A 20,402-nucleotide genomic window follows, 5' to 3' on the forward strand; every position below is an offset into this window, starting at 1 on the left:
TAAAGTTGGTTTAATAAGTATTTCTTGAAACTATTCTTTAATATTGACAATTTTGTTTTTCTTCTTATAGTCAGTGGTATGGAATTCCAAATAACCATGACATTAAATTGGAGTGTGTCATTAAAAAATAATTAGTACGTGGTTTGTAAGACGAAATTAAATTTCCGTGAAATATTGATCATAGATTATACTTTTGATTATTAAATATGATAAGTACGTCTCGGATATATTGAGGGGACATATTATTTAGTGCTTTATATACTTGGACACCGGTGTGAAAAATACATCTTTTCTTGAAAGGCAATATTTTTATTCTTTTGTATAAATTTGAATATTTGAATATATGATGATGAATATTTAATGCGTACAACATTTAAATCACACAAAAAAATTGATTTAAAAAGAATGCGATATTTAAGTACAAATTTTACTACTACCATTTTTATGTTAAAAATAAAGGTGGCGTAACTGGACCATTATTGGTTAATCATAACACTGAGAGTACTAAAGACAAGAGTTGCTAAATCACTGTCAAATAAGGTTTATTAAAGGCAAACATAAGGAAATGTTTTTGTTAGGTCATTCTCTTCATAACCACCGGCCAACGATATAGTAATGACTAAGTTATCATACACTATCTTTATTTAAATGTAAGGTATCACTGTCCTATCTACTGCTGTTTAAAAGGTTCCAAACCCTATCGTAAATGCTTCAAAATGTCTATTTGGAAATTCGATCAGGGAGATTACATTATTTACAAAATAGTATGAAAAGTATGTACTTTTGACTGGAACTCTCTCTTCCATGAAGATATTAACATTTGCGCTTCAAACGTTACTGATAAAATCTTTCAACTCTTTAAAACATATCCCTCATAAATCAATTCCCTTACTTCTTGGATGTCAATGATTTAAGAAAATTCATGAGGAAACGTAAAAGAGCATGTGACGGATATATAAGAAAAGCAGAACAAGAACAATACTGGGACATATACAAACAACTTAGAAATAAAACTACTGAACTTCTTAGAAATGCCAAAAATGCCAAAAAAACTGAAACAATAAAACTTTCAGAAAAATAAAATAAAAATAAAAATATACATAAGCTCATCTTTCTGACTATTGTAAATTACTTAAACAATTTACTACACCGTAATCGCACAATACCAGAATGATTACACTTATTGACAATGGTACTTCTATTAAATCAGATAAAAACTAGAAATGTGTCCATAGGACACGGGTGCCCCCACCGCGCCACTGTTCTGTCAAACTTTTTACTAAGTCAAGGGAAACAACTCTACAAATATTTGATAAATCCACAAGCGAAACCCCAGGTGCAAATCTAAAATATGCTGAGCAACCTGCCCATAAGGTTTAATGACTATGTCAAATCCAAGTTGAAAATTGCAAAAAAATTCTAAGTGAAGGGCAATAACTCTAAAAATACTAAATAAATCCAGACGAAAATACCTGGTGCACAACTGCACATGCTGATCAATATTTCTGTAAAGTTACATGACTCTAGGTCAAATACTTTTTGAGTTACGTGCGACACATGTTGAAAATTGCCAAATTTTACTAAGTCAAGGGCAATAACTCTGAAAATAATAAAAATATCCACAGGAAAATACCCAGGTGCACAACTACATATGCTGATCAACATTCCTGTAAAGTTTTATGACTCTATGTATAATTCTTTTCGAGTTACGTGCGACACAAGTTGAAAATTGCAAAATTTTACTAAGTCAAGGGCAATAACTCTGAAAATACTAAAAATATCCAGATGAAAATACCCAGGTGCACAACTACACATGCTGATCAACATTCCTGTAAAGTTTCATGACTCTAGGTCAAATATTTTTTGAGTTACATGCGACACAAGGCTGAAAATTGCAAAATTTTACTATGTCAAGGGCAATAACTCTGAAAATACTTAAAATATCCAGACGAAAATACCCAGGTGCACAACTACACATGCTGATCAACATTCCTGTAAGGTTTCATGACTAGGTCAAAAACTTTTTGAGTTACATGCGACACAAGTTGAAAATTGCAAAATTTTACTATGTCAAGAGCAATAACTCTGAAAATACTAAAAATATCCAGATGAAAATACCCAGGTGCACAACTACACATGCTGATCAACATTCCTGTAAAGTTTCATGACTCTAGGTCAAATACTTTTTGAGTTACATGCGACACAAAAGTGAACGGACGGACGGAAGGACGGACGGACGGACAAGGGTAAATCTAAATGCCCGCCACTAACGTGGGGGCACAACAATATGTATCGAATTATAGGCCAATATCTCTTCTTAGCACTGTCAGCAAGGTCTTAGAAAACAGTATTTACAAACATGTCTTTAATTTCTTCGTATTTAACAACTCTATAACCTCTCTACAATCTGGGCTAGCACCTCATGATTCTACTACAAACCAGCTCGTATCTATTACACATTTTGTCAAGCTCTTGATATTGGCCGTTTTCTGTGTTTATTTCTAAGGCGTTTGATCAAGTATATCACCGAGGTTTGTTATATGAATTGAAACTGACTGGTGTAGCAGATCTATTACTTGATTGGTTCTGTCGAAAAAGAAACAGAGCGTCGTACTTCCTGGAGCCGTGTCTGATATTTTCAATGTTTCTTCCGGTCTTTCACAAGGCTCCATCCTTGGTCCCCTTCTTTTTCTCGCCTATATCAATGATAAGTTGAGTGATATAAATTCCACTATTACACTATTTGCCGATGATACAAACCTGGATATAATTGTTAAAAATCTGTTTACAGCTGCGAATATTTTTAATGAACAAAGTCACTGGTGGGCAAATAAATGGCTGGTTAGTTTTAACCCACACATAACTGAATCATTATTAATTTCTCGAAAAGTCTCTAAGCCTAGCTACCACCTCTTGCAATGAACGATACTCAAATATCAAAAGTCACAACGCACAAAAGCTTGTAGAATTAGCGCTGGGGCCGCTAAACTTGTTTCTATTTCAAACTTATACACAGAAACTGGACTTGCACCGCTTAAAATCAGGAGAGGAAATCAAAGACTTAAAAGTCGCCCCGTACATTCAATCAGGGATATTATATTTCCGATCCTTAAAGATCGTTCAGCACGACATTATTGTTGTGCTTGTGGTATTTTAGTTTTGGTTAAGTCGGTGCTAAGGGGCGTGGACGGTAAGTTTGCACTTGACAGTACCGTCCATGAAAAGGCTCAATCAAACCGAGCCGGCAACATTTTCAATTTTGCCGCGTTTGGGCTTTCTTTAGGGATTCTTATTTCACTCTATTTTATCGCCACTTCAGCGTTGTTTGTGCCGTGTGGAGGCTGTAAAAAGTCGCCCCGTACATTCAATCAGGGATGTTATATTTCCGACCCTTAAAAATCGTTCAGCACGACATTATTGTTGTGCTTGTGGTATTTTAGTTCTGCTTAAGCCGGTGCTAGGGGGCGTGGACGGTAAGTTTGCACTTGACAGTACCGTCCATGAACAGGCTCAATCAAACCGAGCCGGCAACATTTTTAATTTTGCCGCGTTGGGCTTTCTTTAGGGATTCTTGTTTCACTCTATTTTACTTTATTTTGTAAGATGTAAAAAAAAACACAACTCCGTCGTACCTATCCAATTTAGTCCTTGAAAATGTTAGCGATATTACTACATATAATCTTCGCTATTCTGCCAAATCTAGATTTATACATTGCAGCTTCCAGCTTTATTCAATTTTTTTTCTTTCACTTATTCTTTCTGAATGGAATCAACACCCCCATTTTTGAATGTTTACAGAAACTCTTCATCCTTAAGTATCTTTAAAAGTAAGTTAAACTCAAATTCACAATCCCTACTATTGTCCTACTAAAGATATCTGGAACTTTGTGAAGTGTACTCCTACGTAGGAGTTCTAAACTCCTGATTATGCCGTTTTTATCTCTTACACAGGACTTATAAAGTCATACGTAGGATATACAAACTCCTATCTAGTCCTACGAGAACCGTCCAAAGACCATTTATGTATATTTTCATCAAAATTGACCCAATCGTTAAGGAGATGCTGTGTAATTTCTTTTCTAGTTTTAGCTTTGACAACCATTTTGTCCAGCAGACTGGAACCATTTTAGTTTTTTTAAAGAAAACTATCCAAGGATCATTCCTGGGAGTTTCATCAAAAATTACCAAATAAATAAGGAATGGATCTCGTTTAAAAGTGTTTTTTTCTATTATAGCTCTGGTCTAGAAGACCGAAATAATTTTAGCAATTTTAGTAAAGGACTGCTCAATAGTTATTTCAGTAGAGTTTCATTAAAATCTTTTGGGCGGTTGAGGACAAGATAACATTTTTGGTTTCAAAATTGAGCCAATAGTTGTGATTAGGTGAAGTAAAAAGAAATTGGTGAAGGGAATTTGTAGAATGGAAAACAAATAAGCGAACATTTTCATGAAAATCTCAAAAATGAACAGGATATGAAAACAACTAAAAAAGATTATATCTCTACTGAAGATAGATGCATATGGTGTAATCACGAGAATAGAAAGTTCTAACATTCTAAAAAAAAAGAAAAGTAAAATTATCTTAAAAAAAAAACAAACTAGAAAAAATTAAATGCTGCAAGTAAACTTATAAATTTTTAAATGTTTATGGTTATAATTCAACATACCAGACAGACATTTTGAATAAACATAAAATATATATGATAATCTTTATACTTGATCAAGAAGAAGCATCCTCAATGTACACTTTTTAATGAAAAATCTTACCAAACTTAAATAACATAATTATTATTCTATCTAAAAGCAAAATTAATGATATGGAAAATGTCAGGGCTAGCTCAGATATTTTCTTGCCAAAGTACATGCTTTACTCCTCAAAGTTGATTTATCCATGCGTTCTTCCATTGGGATCTACAAAGTTCGTCGACACGGGTATAAAATAATTATATGCAATCATAGCAATATAATGTTTTAATAATTTCGTAAATAATGTTTTTTTCTACATTTTTCTAAATCAAAATGTATGATAACAGTAAAATTCGCAAAAAAGCCAATCGCCATGAACAACGGTTTTCATTTAATAACAGTATCTTCTCGAATAAAAAGTTGTTAAAATTTCAGTTTAAACTCATTTTAGCTCACCATAGCACAAAGTGCTCAGAATGGCAAGTAGTGTGTCTGTCATTCGTTGATCTTCGTTGTCCACAAATTCTTTAGAAACGTCTCCACCTTAACCACATGTTGGATATTGACAAATCTTTACAGGAAGACTTTTTAGTTGGTCTTCTACAAAATTTAAGGATATGTTTTACCTAGTTTTAATCAAAGACTTGTACGTTTTCTTTGTTTTAATGAAAACATCTAGAGCTGGCTTGGTTTGAATACTTTTAAAATAAGAAAACTCTGTTGTCAATCAAAATATTCATTAATCCCCTTCCATGGAGCGGTAAGGGGATTAAAGGAATGGCCTCCATCTGTCAGTCCGTCTGTCCCTCCGTCCGTCCTAGTGGGGCGGGAAATAAGGTCTCTGCTGTCAAAATAGTGCAAATTGTGATAAAAGCATGAAACTTTCAGGAAATTATCTTTAGACCATGTAGATTTCAAAAGTGAAGTGGGCCCAGAAATATCTCTGCTCATTCAAGAGCCATTTTCAAGATGGCCGCCATATAAATTTGATGTACATCATAGCTCATTCATTCCAATTTTTTGTACAGACCTGAAACTTACACCAAAGCTTGCATATTGTTTCCCCTTTTCAAAAATTTTAATCTTCAGGCAATTTCTCTTGCATAATTCTTCAGAATCCAAGATGGCGTCCAATATTGCTGTCAATTTTAATGAAAACTGATATATCTCTTTTGTAGTATAATTTTTTGCACACGGTATGCGTATTTTCATATAAAATTGTGAAATATATTAGAAAAGAAAATAAAATTTTAGGTAAACACATTGTTAGTCATGTTTTTAGTTTTCTGTGCAAAAAAAATCTTTAAAAAAATCAAAGAAAAAGTGCCATTTTTTGCATTTTTCTCTAACATGGTTTTCTAGGTCTATGTACAAAATTCCAAAAGTTACATAGTTTCTTAAAGTGTATTTGATATTAAATCAACACTATGTTTTATTGTATAATTGTAAAAAAAATGTGAAGGTTTTATACTCATTAAAAGTGGGTGGGTTAAATTTATCAGACAATTGTAGTACAAAATAACGTTTTTTAAGAATATTCACTGTAAAAGTATTTCATTGTATTAAGGTATTTTTGTTTTCCTTCAGGTGTAGAGGGTGTACTAAAATATCAATAAATGCAGATACAATCATATGTATACATTCAGTTATTAAATGTGTTTGCATGATTTAAAATTATAGATCATGTTTATACAAACAGTAGCAGATATATTATTGAATCGTTTGTTTCTGATACCTCATTAAGTGATCATTATCCGATAGGTATTTCAAGATCAACGAAAGCATGTAGTACCCGATTGATTAATGAACATAATTCGATTAAATATAGATGTTTTAAAAACTTCAATGAAATTGATTTTCAGGCAGATCTTGCTTTATCCGATCTTGAATTAGTCGAGCACATAATAAATCCGAATGAATCCCTTAGCTTATTTTACTCCATTTTAAATACTATCTTGAAAAAGCATGCACCAATAAAAGAAAAACGTATCAAACGTGAACACCGCCCGGAATGGTTTACTGATGAGATAAAATATCTTATACATGAACGCGATTACTATCATAAAGTAGGGAAACATGAACAATACAAATTGCTCAGAAATAAAATAACATCAATGATTAAAAAAAGTAAAAGAGATTTCTTTAACAATGCTATTAAAAATAACAAAGACCCGGCATTTTTATGGACAAATTTAAAGGACGTTTCAAATCTAAATAAAAAAGGTTGTATTACAATGCCAGACAGACTAGTGACAGGTAATAAAGAAATTTACGGAACTGTTAAAATTATAAATGAATTAAATAAGTATTTTGTCAATATCTCGAATGCCATACATAAAACAAAGTTTTCAAATACAAATTTTTCAAAATTGAAAAAAACTTTGGACCAAAAGCTAATACATCATGAATTTAATATTGAATTAATTACACCGTTTAAAGTAAAATATGAAAAACAAGATCAACAAGGAAAGGCGGCGTTCAATTGAAAAACTGAATATTAAAAAATCTACAGGATTAGATGGAATTGGACCAAACATCATCAAATATTGTGGAGATTATATTACACCAATAATTGCATCAATTATCAATAATAGTATTAAATCTAATATTTTCCCAGATGATTTAAAAAGAGCTCGAGTTATACCTCTTTTTTAATCGGGGGATAAGAATGAAGCAAATAACTATCGACCGATATCAATTTTGTCAACTACAGTAAAGACTGTCTTAGCGACCCCCTGTATATAGCGACGTTCTGTCTATAGTGACCATAGTTAGGTGCGCCGAACAGTATTTACTATATAAATGGTCTGTATGTAGCGACTCCCTGTCTAGTCCGTACAACGACCATGATTTAGTCACCCGTTACGGTATTTGAGCCGTGAACAGCGACTTTTGCAAGGGGAGCATGGCTTGAACTAGGTGACGACTTTGGCGAAGAAGTCGCCTTCGGATCAGCGACTTTGCTTCAGTCGCCCGATTTTTTTAATTTTCATACTTATTTACGCCGCTAGGTCTGTTAATAATTTGTTTAACTCTCAATTACAACCAATTACCGTTAATCCGCTAATTAAGAACGCGTGTCAACATCAACAAAGTTCAATACACGCCGCAAGGCAAGAGTTCACTATGTTTATCTTTCTCATTACGTATTCATGCGATTGACGAATCAGAACGCGCGTTGTATCTACGGCAGTTTGCATTGACCAATCGGCGACACGCTAATACACTGTGGCTGTTTGTTGACAATTACACAATATGGCGACAAATTCAATCAATTTTCGCCGATGAAATGTTTAAAGACACATGCATATACATAATTGCTGCGGTATTTTGGCGAGTAAAGATAAACAATGCCAAACGTCTTAAAGGTGTGGTTATGTTTGAAACCTCGATTGTTAATTTTTTTCGGAGCACTTATCTGTAGAAATTATGTGGAGATTTGTATCTAATATTTTATTAATACATTGAACTCCGTAAAGTAAACAGGTTGATTATACAAAAGTAAATGTCTCTACAGTAACATCTCAATAGTAAAATTGAAATTAAACATTTTTTTACAAACAGATTTATCAATATAAATTACATTTTAATGAATATGTAACTTTTAGATACTAATGTTATGGTGTAGTTTATAATACATGCAATTTTAACTTAAACCCTTAGTATGGTACTATCCTGCTTTTCAACAAAATATTGGTATGATATGTTCATATATCCGAATTATAGAGACTGTCCACAGTGACTCCCTGTCTATAATGACCTTTTTTCTTTTCTCCCATCGAAGGTCACTGTAAACAGTCTTTACTGTATATCCAAAATATTTGAGCGCCATATTGCCAAACAAATACACTCATTCTTTGAAAAAACGAACATTATTCATAATAATTTCGTAAAAATCATTCATGTAATACTGCACTCATAAGTTTAATAGATACTTGGTTAAAAGATGTTGACAGTTGAAAAATTATAAGGACTATATTCTTAGACTTAAAGAAAGCCTTTGATTTGGTTGACCATGAAATATTTTTGCATAAACTTAAACTTTATCATTTTTCTGAAAATGCCGTTAAGTTTTTTATGTCATATCTTTCTAACAGAATACAACTGGTTAAGATAGGTGATCTACAATCTCAGACAATGAAAATAATGTCCGGTGTTCCACAAGGCTCACTATTAGGACCTTTATTATTTCTAATATACATAAATGACATAGCTTTCATTGGTAATGATATGAAAATTGATTTATACGCAGACGATTCTACTCTTTATGAGTCCGGAGAAAATATATCAAAAGTAGAAATGAAACTTCAAGATCATTTAAATAACATTGACAAATGGTGCAAAATAAATAATATGGCCTTAAATCCAGATAAATCAAAATGTATGGTAATAGGAACAAGACAAAAAGTTAATATTATGAGAAAAATAATTCTTAAGATAAATGAAATAGCTCTTGAAAATGTAACTGATCAAAAAGTGTTGGGTATTTGCATAGATAACAACTTTGTTACGAGCCAGGCGTAACGAGAAAGAAAAGCCAGCAACAAACTTGTAACAATAACAAATTTATTACAGAAAAATTATTTAAAAAAAAAAAAATTAAAAATAAAAAATTTTTTTAACAAATCCTTGAAGTCCAAAATAAAAAAAAACAAATGTTTTTTTTGACCCTTTGGAATGACCCTTTTTTTAATTTAGCACATTTAAATTTCCAATTTAAAATTCCAAAAACCCACCTTTTAGAAAAAAATTTCCCACAAAAAAAATCCCCCAAAAAAATTTTAAAAAACCCAAAAGCCCCAAAAAAATCATTTAAATTTTCCAAGTTGAAAATTTACTCCAAATAAAATTTGATGATTTTTAAAAGACCCAGAGGGATAAAAAGGTAACGGATGCCCTTAAAAGAAAAGGGATTTATAAAAAAAATGCCCCCCCTTTATAATTTTCCCAAAGGGAAGTTTTCTAGAATAGCCCCCTTTTTTACTACAGAAATTAAATAATCAAAGAAAATTTCCCAAAAATTTAAAGATCATTCCAGAAATTTCTATCTAAATATAATGCATGAGTTTTCCACAACAGTTAAGAACGTTTCTAGTACATACATGTAGTTTATGTTCTAAAAATAGAACAATGACAATATTGGAAATACCAACTGGTCAGATATAATCTATATACATGTAATATGTTGCATACATAACACTTCCCCTCTGCAAGAAAAAAGAAATATTCATGAAAATGAATATTTCTTTTACATAAATTCAAAAACAATGTAACTTACAAATAACATAGGAGAAATGTTAAACAATTTTATACATTCATATATATGTGTACTACAAAACAATAGCAAACAACAACAAAAACATAACCAATCATATCATATAAATGCTATTACAAACAATAGCAAACAACAACAAAAAAAAATAATCAATCATATCATATAAATGTTAAATTTAAAATATTTGCAAAAAAAACCCTTTTTTAGACATTTGGAAATCTTTCGGGGTTTTAAAATTTTTCTTTCCCTTTAAGTGTGGTCAAAATGTAAAAGACTATATTTTTTGGGCAAAAATAAGCCCCAAACCCAAAAAATAGTTTTTTGATTTTTTTTTTTAATTTTTATCAAAAAGTGGGGGGGTTTTGGGGATCATTTTAAAACAAAACAGGCAACTTTTTTAAGAAGATTAAAAACTTAAAAAATGTAAATTTGGGCAAGAAATAAGAGAAAGGCCCACTCTTTCTTCTATAGTAGAGTAATTTTTTCTGATTTTTTCATTAAATTTTTAAAAGAAAAGTAACAAACGGGGAATGGTCAAAAAAATTTGTTGTCTTTTTGGGGACCCTTTACATTTCCCAGCACTATGTAAACTAGCTTTCTACAGTTTAAATTAAAAATTTTTTTTTTAAAAAAATTCGGGTTTTCCCAAAAAAACCTGTTTGCACTTTTTAAAAAGTAGGGCCCTTTTAAGGGGCTTTCAAATCCCCATTTGAATTTCTTTCCCAAAATAATTTTGTTTTTTTTCTTTAGCTTTTTTTTTTTTTTTTTGGGGGGTTTTTACGTACATCGACACATTTTGGGGTCTTTATCGCAAACTTCCGGGTTTTTATTTTGGTGGGGGAAACCTCGGGTTGCCCTTCCGTCCCCCTTTTTTCAGGCACGAAGGGCACCTGAGTAAACCCACCGACTTTTTTTAAGCTAGCGGGATAGCTTCCTCACATAAAAAAATCCAAACCCCTTTGGGGGTTTTCAAAACCCAAAAGGGGTTTGGGGGGCAAGGGGTTTTTTAATGTCAACGCCCTTTTAACTTCTTTAGAAAATTTTTGGTCAATGGTTTCTCCCAAAAAAACCAAAAAAATTTTTAACAAAATTTAGGGAATAATAACCCTCCCCTTTCCCAAAAAAAATCGCATCAGTTGTCTTTTACAAGTTTGCACAGGAAATTCAGAGCATAGCTTTGACCTTAGCTTCTATTGGTTTAACTTTACCCTGTCCCACTACATTGTCCTAAAAAATGTTTAAAATTTGGCATGACAAAAATATCACTTTTTGCAAAGGTTAACTGTCAATTTAGCATCACTAAGTTCGGTTCGAAGAATGCTCGTATAGTTTTGAGATGTTCCTCCCATTCATCAGAGTAGATGATTGCGTCATCAATGTATGGCGTCACATCCGTGTAGACCAGATATTACCATGTTTATTAGCCTCTGAAAAGTTTGCTGGTGAGTTTTTCATACCAAATGGCATAACTTTATATTTGATACAAGCCGGTCTGGTGTTACAAAGGCTGATATTTTCTTTAGCTCTATCAGTAAGTGGAACTTGCCAGAATCCTTTTATAAGATCAAACTTTGTTACATACTTTGCTTTTCCAATTTTGTCAATACAGTCATCAATTCTTGGTATAGGAAATGAATCAGTTTTTGTTACAGAGTTCACTTTACGATAATCTGTACACATTCTATATGTTCCATTTGATTTTGGTACCAGAATACATGGAGAGCTAATCAAGTTACCTCTCTGGCGTGGGTTCGATCCCCGGGAGATGCTTTGGTAGTTTAGCGCGGAGGAAGGTAGTCTAGTACTGGTATAACTCTCCAGGAACGATGGTTAGGAAACTACCCGCCTATATGACTGAAATACTGTTGAAAAAGGCGTAAAATGAAACAAACAAACAAACAAAACATGGAGAGCTGTAATTGCTTTGACTTGGTTCAATAAAGTCATTATTCCAATAAATACTGAAACTTCTTGTCTTTAGGTACTTTTGTTTTACAGGATTTGTTCTATATGGATGCTGTTTTATTGGTTCAGAGTTTTCAAGAATGACGTCATGATGTATTTTTGTCAGTTCGTGTGGGAATATCAGGAAATAAGTGTTCATATTCATAAATAAGCTGTTTTCAGTTCATCTCGTTTCGACGCGTTCTAAGTGAGCAAGTTTTTCAATCCAGATTTTTCAGAATATCAGAGTTTTCAAGCTTCGCTGAACCAGGATCAGACTTTTCAAAATTTTCACACCTATTAGATTCAATTGCAACATTGATTTTTTGTGGAAAACAGAGTTTACAAAAGATATAGGTTTACTAATTTTGCTATCTCTGTCAAAATATTCTTTTAACATATTTATATGACACATTTGCTTTTTGCTTTCGCCTCCCAGGAGTATTAATAATATAATTAAGGTCACTGACTTTCTTTTCAATAGTATAAGGACCAAAGTATCTTGCCTGTAATGGCTTTCCAGGTATAGGTAAAAGAGCAAGTACTCTATCACCAGGGCTAAAACTTCTTTCCTGAGCATTCTCATCATACCTTGATTTCATTTTACTTTGTGTTGATTTTAAATCGAGCCTAGCTAACTCACATGCATTAGTCAACCTATTTTCGAAAATCTGATACATACTGAAGCAAATTTAAAGATATGTCATCTTCAGACAGGAATTTCTCTTTTAGAAGTTTTAAGGGTCCTCGGACAGTGTGACCAAATACTAATTCAAAAGGGCTGAAGCCAAGAGATTCCTGAACAGATTCTCTTACAGCAAATAACAATAAAATGGATGCCTTCATCCCAGTCTTTTTCAGTGTCAAAACAATATGACCTTATCATATTTTTTCAGAGTCTGGTGAAATCTTTTTCTAATGCACCTTGACTTTCAGGGTGATAGGCTGAAGACCTATATTGAGTAATTCCTTACTCATGCATGACCTGCTGGAAAATACCAGACATAAAATTTGACCCTTGATCAGACTGTACTGATTTAGGTAAACCAACAAATGTGAAAAATTTCACAAGAGCCTTGACAATAGTTTTGGCTTTAATATTTCTTAAAGGAATAGCTTCAGGGAAGCGCGTAGAAGCACACATTATAGTCAATAAGTACTGAGAACCTGATTTAGTTTTTGGTAATGGACCTACACAGTCAATAATAACTCTACTAAAAGGTTCATCAAATGCAGGAATAGGCTGTAAATGAGCTTTAGGTATTGACTGGTTAGGTTTTCCAACCATCTGACAAGTATGACAAGATTTACAGTACCTAGATACATCTGCTTTAAGGCCAGGCCAATAAAAATGATTGAGAATTTATGGTAGGTTTTATTAACACCTAAATGACCTGCCATGGGTGTTTTCATGAGCCAAGCTTAATATTTCCTGGCGATATGATTTAGGGACCACAATTTGGTGATTAACTGTCCACTCCTCTTCAGCAGGGACATCGGGCGGTCGCCATTTTCTCATTAAAATCCCATTCTTTTTCATAAAAACAAACAGGGACTTGTAAAGCTTCATCTTCACTAAAAGCCTTTTGATAAAGGACTGAAATCTCAGGATCATTTTGTTGTTCCTGGATAAGCTGACCTTGACAGCGTGTCATGACCTTGATCTTTAGATCTTGGTGTAGAAAAGTCAGATATTGAAAAATCTGTCTGAGTTTCAGGCAGAGTAGGAGGTGTGAGAAAAATTTATTTCATTATCAAAAGACTGACCTATAAAAGTATCAGCTAAGTCAATATCTGAACAAAAAATTGTCTTCTTGAATGGCCTTCTTAGCCATAGCTCGAGTAACTGCACATGAAGGGTAAAGGTCAGGAATTTCCTGCTCAATGGGATCAGGTATCTGATCCACACAAGGAGTGTCAGTTACAAGTGGATTAACCACTACCTTATCTCCAGCTAAGTCATTACCTAGCAATAAATGAACACCTTTAAAGGGTAAGAAAGATCTTATACCTACAGCCACCGGCACAGTTACCAAATCTGAGGACAAATAAATATTATGGAGAGGGACATTAGAAAAACCACACTCAACACCCTGAATAAGGACACTAGATCCAGAAGAAGACTTCTCCCGAAAAAAAAGGGAGGGGTATCTGCCCAAAAAAAAGAGATTGGGGAAAATTCCCCGTGGCTTTCTTAAAAACTTAATTGGAATTTGGGGAAAATACAAACCCATAAAATGAAAGGAACCCTTCCAAAGGGGGAATTGGGTTTTATAAATCCCCCATTTTTTAAAAAATCAGACTTGGGTTTTTTTTGACCTTTTAAAAAAGGCCCTTTGTTATCAATAAAGAGGGCTGAGGTTTTGGGACCTTGAAGTTTGGGAAGAAACCCGTGGGTTTTTGGGCCCTTTATCACGTTGCTGTTGCCTCCTTTTTAAGGTAAAGCAATCAGAAATAAGATGTCCAGTTTTCTTGCAATAATTGCATGTAGGACGAGATAAGGGATTATGACCTTTATGTTCATCAGATGACTTTGGTTTGGGAGTATTTGACTGACTAGAGCAGCAACAAACTTGTAACAATAACAAATTTATTACAGAAAAATTATTAAAGAAAAAAATAAAATAACAAATTATCTTTACAAATACCTGAAGTCAAAATAAAAATTACAAATGTCTAGTCTGATCCTGGAATGATCCTTTTTTTAATAGCACAGTTAAATCCAAGTTAAATCCAAGAACACTTTAGAATAAATTCCCACAATAAAATCCACAAGAATAATTAATAATCCAAGCTCCAATAAATCACTTAATTTCCAAGTTGAATAATACTCCAAATATATTTGATGACTTAAAAGATCACTGATGACTAAAAAGGTAACTGATGACTTAAAGATAAGAGTAATGAAAAATGTCTCCTTATATATATTAACTAAGAAGTTTCTAGAATAGTCTTCCATTTACTACAGTAATCATAATCTAGCAACTTCAACAATAAAGATCATTCCAGAAATTTCTATCTAAATATAATGCATGAGTTTTCCACAACAGTTAAGAACGTTCTAGTACATACATGTAGTTTATGTTCTAAAAATAGAACAATGACAATATTGGAAATACCAACTGGTCAGATATAATCTATATACATGTAATATGTTGCATACATAACAACTTAAAATGGCACTTGCAAATTGACAATGTTTGTAAAAAACTTAACGGAAAAATTGCCTTATTGAAAAAAAAAATCGTATTTTTGCACTCTGATATGAAATTATTGTTTTACAATGCATATATATTGCCCATTATGGATTATTGTTGTATTATATGGGGTAAAGGAAACACAAACTACATAAATAATGTTTGTAAGTTACAAAAACGAATTGCTAAAATCATTTTACAGCAACCTCAAAGATCTCCGTCAACAAATCTATTCGAAACTCTTAATTGGTAACCGTTCCTTGACAGATGTAAATACCACACGGCGGTGCTTGTTTTTAAAACTTTAAATAACATGGCACCGACGTATATGACAGAACTGATGACTTTATCCGACAACAAAATATATAACTTAAGATCTAGGTCACGGAAAGATATTGTATTATGGACAAGACCTAAAACAAATTATATTAAAGACACATTTTCTTATTATGGCATGAACATTTGTAACAATATACCTTTAAATATTCGTAATGTTAGTAACCTTAAATGTTTTAAAGAAAAATACAATGCATATCTTGATGTTTATATGAATGAATGAGTGAGTGAATGAATGAATGAATAAATATATGAACGAACGAATGAACGAACGAACAAATGATGCAATATACATATATGTTTAAACAAAAATTGTTGAGTGCCTGTCGAAAGTATATGATTTGTATTATTCTAAAATTTACATATTATACATTCATTTTTCTACTTATGCATGTCCTGTTGTTGTTGTTGTTTTCTTTTTCAGAAGGCCACTTTGGAAATAAGATATATATGATTGTTATTGTATGTTCTTAATGTGTAACCTTCTTTAAATAAAGATATTATTATTATTATTATTATTATTATTATTTTATAAGTTGTTTCAATATTCTTAATATAATTTGATAATTGAACAGAAAGAAGACCGAATATTGACCCTATGCCAATAATTCATAATCTTTATATAGCATTACAATGTTATGATATACGATATTTTCTCTTCTCTGTGCACATAGTTTCGGAGAAGAATTTTAATATATAAGTCAATGTAAACTAAGTGACAGGGAAAGCCATTTTGGGCTGCAGGAGCATGATTTAAAGGCCCTCACGAGGAACACAATTTTTAAAGACTTGTGTAGGGAATCGCATTGAAGTTGTTTTGTTGTTGTTGTTATTAAAACAAATCAACAAACTAACAAACTGTAATGCCTAGAGCTTAGATAGTCAAAATATAACCTTGCAAAGTAAAAAATACCTCTTTAAAAGTTACATAAAACACTTTTGCATCATTAAGTGTACATGTATTATAAAAAATCTTCTCAAAAATCCAAATGCATAGATCACATGTACTAAGCTGGCATGTAGCACCACCTTGGGTCTTTATTAACACATTTAATGAATCATGCTCATAGAGTCACCTGGGTTCACAGACTTGTATAGGAAAACACATTAAAAACATCTAGTGTTAAAATATAATGACTTGAACTAAGATATTTGGGATATAGACGGATGTAACATGCATAAATTTGTATGATGCTATTGCAGTCTAAAATAGTTTTGCAATGGTATCAATTAATCTACAAAGACTACTGTAATAAATACCTACAGAATCCGATGCATATACATTAATCATGTATCATCATAATTATGTTATAATAATGATATATCATTGACAACATGGTCCAAATTTACCAAACACTAAAGGTCACTAAGTTTATATGGACTCGTATATAAATATGGTTATTAAAGTCCTTTCGTGTGAATAAAAAATGAAAGCAGATATTGAGCATGTTTCTTAGCAAACGGATTCATTTATGACACAAATCATGCGTGTTATGACATAATTGACACTCCCAAAATGATCTTGTTACCTTTTTTTCCAACAATGATCTTAGGTGAGTGATCCAGGGTCATCATTGCCCTCTTATTGAAAGGAAAAAAAAAGATATGATTACTTTAGGAAATACACTTAGTTTGTATCTTAACTTTTCAAAAAGTTGCATGCAGGCCAGGCCATATCATTGATATATTTGTTTCACATTACATACCTTTTGTTGGCTTTTAAGCCATGTTTATATTATAAATATAAAATTGTAGAGGATTCAAAGATATGCGTTAATGGACTACCTTTATACCTTACATTCATGTACATGTTTGCTATTTTAAGCACGTTTAGTTGATTTATTGTCTTCTTATATGTCTTTACAATTAACAATTAATATATGATATCAAATATATTGAAACAAGAATTATCATGCAACCAAATTTAATAACTGAATGTATACGCATGTTTGTATGTGCATTTCTTGCTCACCCACCAAATGGCCCGAAGGAAGAAAAAATACTTTCATCCAATAAAAAGTACTTTTTAATTAAGTGTACATTAATTAACTTTGTACATTACTTTAGAAAACCAAATTTGAAAAATATGAAACAATTGGAATTTTTTTCTTGATCTTTTTTAAAGATATTTTTAGACAAAAACTTTTAAAATGTTTAGTTTTATTGAAATTAACATATAATTTGATTATCTCTGATATGTTTAAACACTTTAAACATAATTTGTGCAACAAATTATACTATAAAAATGATATAACAGTTTTGCACAAAATCAACTGCCATATTGGACACCATCTTGGATTTGGAAAAAGTATGAAAGAGAAATTTTGTGAGATTTAAATTTTTGAAAAGGAGAAACTATATGCATGCTTTAGGTGTTAGTTTAAGGTCTGTACAAAAAATTGGAATGAATGAGCTAAAATGTACGTCAAATTTATATGGCGGCCATTTTGAAAATGGCGGCCATCTTGAATGAGCAGAGATATTTTTGGGCCCACTTCACTTTTGAAATCTACATGTTCTAAAGATGATTTCCTGAAAGTTTCATGCTTGTATCACAATTTGCACTATTTTCTCAATTTCCCGCCCCACTATCCGTCTGTCCATCCGTTACACTTTCGTGTCCGTTCCATAACTTTTAAACATCTGACAATTTTTTTAATAACTTGGCATAAGTGATAACCATAATGAGACGATGTGCATAGCGCAAAAAATGGGTTGCTAACCCCCCCCCCCCCCAAGGTCAAGGTCACACTTAAAGGTTAAATGTTAAAAAGTCTTCATTTCATAATAAAAAGTTCACATTTCATGTCCGCTCAAGAACTTTTTAACCGCTGATTTTTTTAATTACTTGGCACAAGTGATCACCATAATGAGACGATATGCAAAGCATAAAAATTGGGTTGCTACCCCCAAGGTCAAGGCCACACTTAGAGGTCAAATGTTAAAAAAAAGACTACATTTCGTGTCCGCTCCATAACTTTAAAATTGCTGAAAGTGTTTTTTTAAAATAACCTGTCACAAGTGATCTCCATAATGAGACGATATGTGCAGACCGCAATAATTAGGTTGCCACCCCTAAGGTCACACTTATAGGTTAAACGCTAAAAAGTCTTCTTTTCGTAATAAAAAGTCTACATTCAATAACTATTAAACCGCTGATTTTTTTTAAATAACTTGGCACAAGTGATCAGCTTATTGAGAGTGCAGAGTGTAATAATTTGGTTGCTACATCCAAGGTCAAGGTCACGCTTAAAGGTCAAGTGTTAAAATTATACATTTTGTGTTCGCTACATAATTTTTAAACCCCTGAAAAGGTTTTTTAAATAACTTTGCACAAGTAATCACCATTTTGAGACGATACGCAGAGCGCAATAATTGAATTGCTACCCCCAAGTTCAAAGTCACACTTACAGGTCAAATGTTAGAAAGTCTACATTTTGTGTGTGTCCATAACATTTTAACCGCTGCAATGTTTTTAAGATCACTTGGCAGAAATGATCACCATTATGACACAATGGGCAGAGCACAATAATTAAGTCACAACCATAAGGTCAGGGTCACACTCAAAGGTCCAATGTAAAAACATCTATTTTTCATGTCCGCTCTATAACTTATTGACAATTCAAAGGTTTTAAATTACTTGGCACAAATGATCCCCACCATGACACAAACAAATATAAAAAAAAACTTAATATAAGCCGTTTTGAAAAAAAATCATATTTCAACGAGATTTACTACACAAGATCAAAATGTTTGCCGGAAAAATCCGCATACCTACCGTCAACATCACCATGTATTTTATACCATTTCCAATATTTTCACATGATCCTTTGGTCCATCGACACAGAAGTTATAATTCTTCACGTTGATGGTCAATTTTAAACTTCAACGGTAATATAAACATTCAACAGCCGAAATACACATCAGGATTATCGCCGTTTTACTCCATTTACAAAATCTTTCGACAAATTCAAAAGTGGTCCCAGCTTTGCCGTGTGCAAAATGCGCTGCGCTTTGAAGATGGGAATTTAGTTGGCTATGGGCGAAACCATTCGATCGGTAATATGTTGGTTCCCATACTTTAAAATAATTTAAAGCGGGGCGTATTTGTACACGGCAAAGCTGGGCCACGTTTGAATTTACCGAAAGATTTTGTAAATGGAGTAAAACGGCGATAATCTTGGTGTTTTTTTTCGGCTGTTGCGTTGTTTACAAATGGCTGTTTTCATTGAAAAGTCTCCCGTTACAAGTTCAAATTGCTATAACACTATTAAAACTCCTTCAATCTTAAATTACCTGTTACCATGGTAACGAGGGGACATCTCAAAAATCACTATTTTGTGTTGCTATTTTCCATCAAAATTGATTTCAAAGTGCTTCAAAGTGCTGCAAATGGATTGAGATAGAATCAAAGGCTTTTCAGCGTTGGTTACACGTTACTTTATGATTGATCTGGGGTCATTTTTAGCCTCTCACAAGTCCAAATTTTTCTTGCCGATGAGGTGGACTGCAGCCCCCTTCAAACCCCCAAACAGAAGGGGGCACATCTCCCTTCTGGCACCCCTTGATGTATATTTTGGATATGGGGCACGCCGAAAAATGGTCACTTTTTTAAACAACATTTCTCAAACAAAAATAAGTGTTGGGGGCCTAAATAAGGCATTCTTTCTCCATTTGAGACAACAAGGGGGTGAAAAAGAAGTTAAAAGGCCTGTATATCGTGTATATCGTGTAATGGGTTAACAGAAAATGATAAAATACCTGAAATTATCCCAAATCGCGTTTTTCCATGTTTAAACATGGCCTTACATATAAATTTGAAGGAAAAAAAAGGTTGTTTTGTAGACTTTTTTTATTTTATTTTTTTCATTTAAACACGGTGCAAAATCAGTAATGCTAAAGTTCCAGAAGCAAACCAGGTTATTTTGAGTGGTTTGCACGTCGTTCTTGCAATCCTAGCGGCC

At 32.7% G+C, this 20,402-nt stretch overlaps 1 protein-coding gene across 1 annotated transcript in view; it reads left to right on the forward strand.

Moving 5' to 3' along the window:
- The window catches only part of LOC132758262 (guanylate-binding protein 1-like), a 59,072-nt gene that overhangs the window by 21,319 nt on the left and 17,351 nt on the right, over positions 1-20,402 (forward strand). The gene's annotated exons all lie outside the window — the stretch shown is intronic.

The sequence above is a fragment of the Ruditapes philippinarum genome, unplaced genomic scaffold (assembly GCF_026571515.1).
Source record: "Ruditapes philippinarum isolate M1 unplaced genomic scaffold, ASM2657151v2 ctg1473_1_1_1_1, whole genome shotgun sequence".
NCBI classification, from domain to species: domain Eukaryota; kingdom Metazoa; phylum Mollusca; class Bivalvia; order Venerida; family Veneridae; genus Ruditapes; species Ruditapes philippinarum.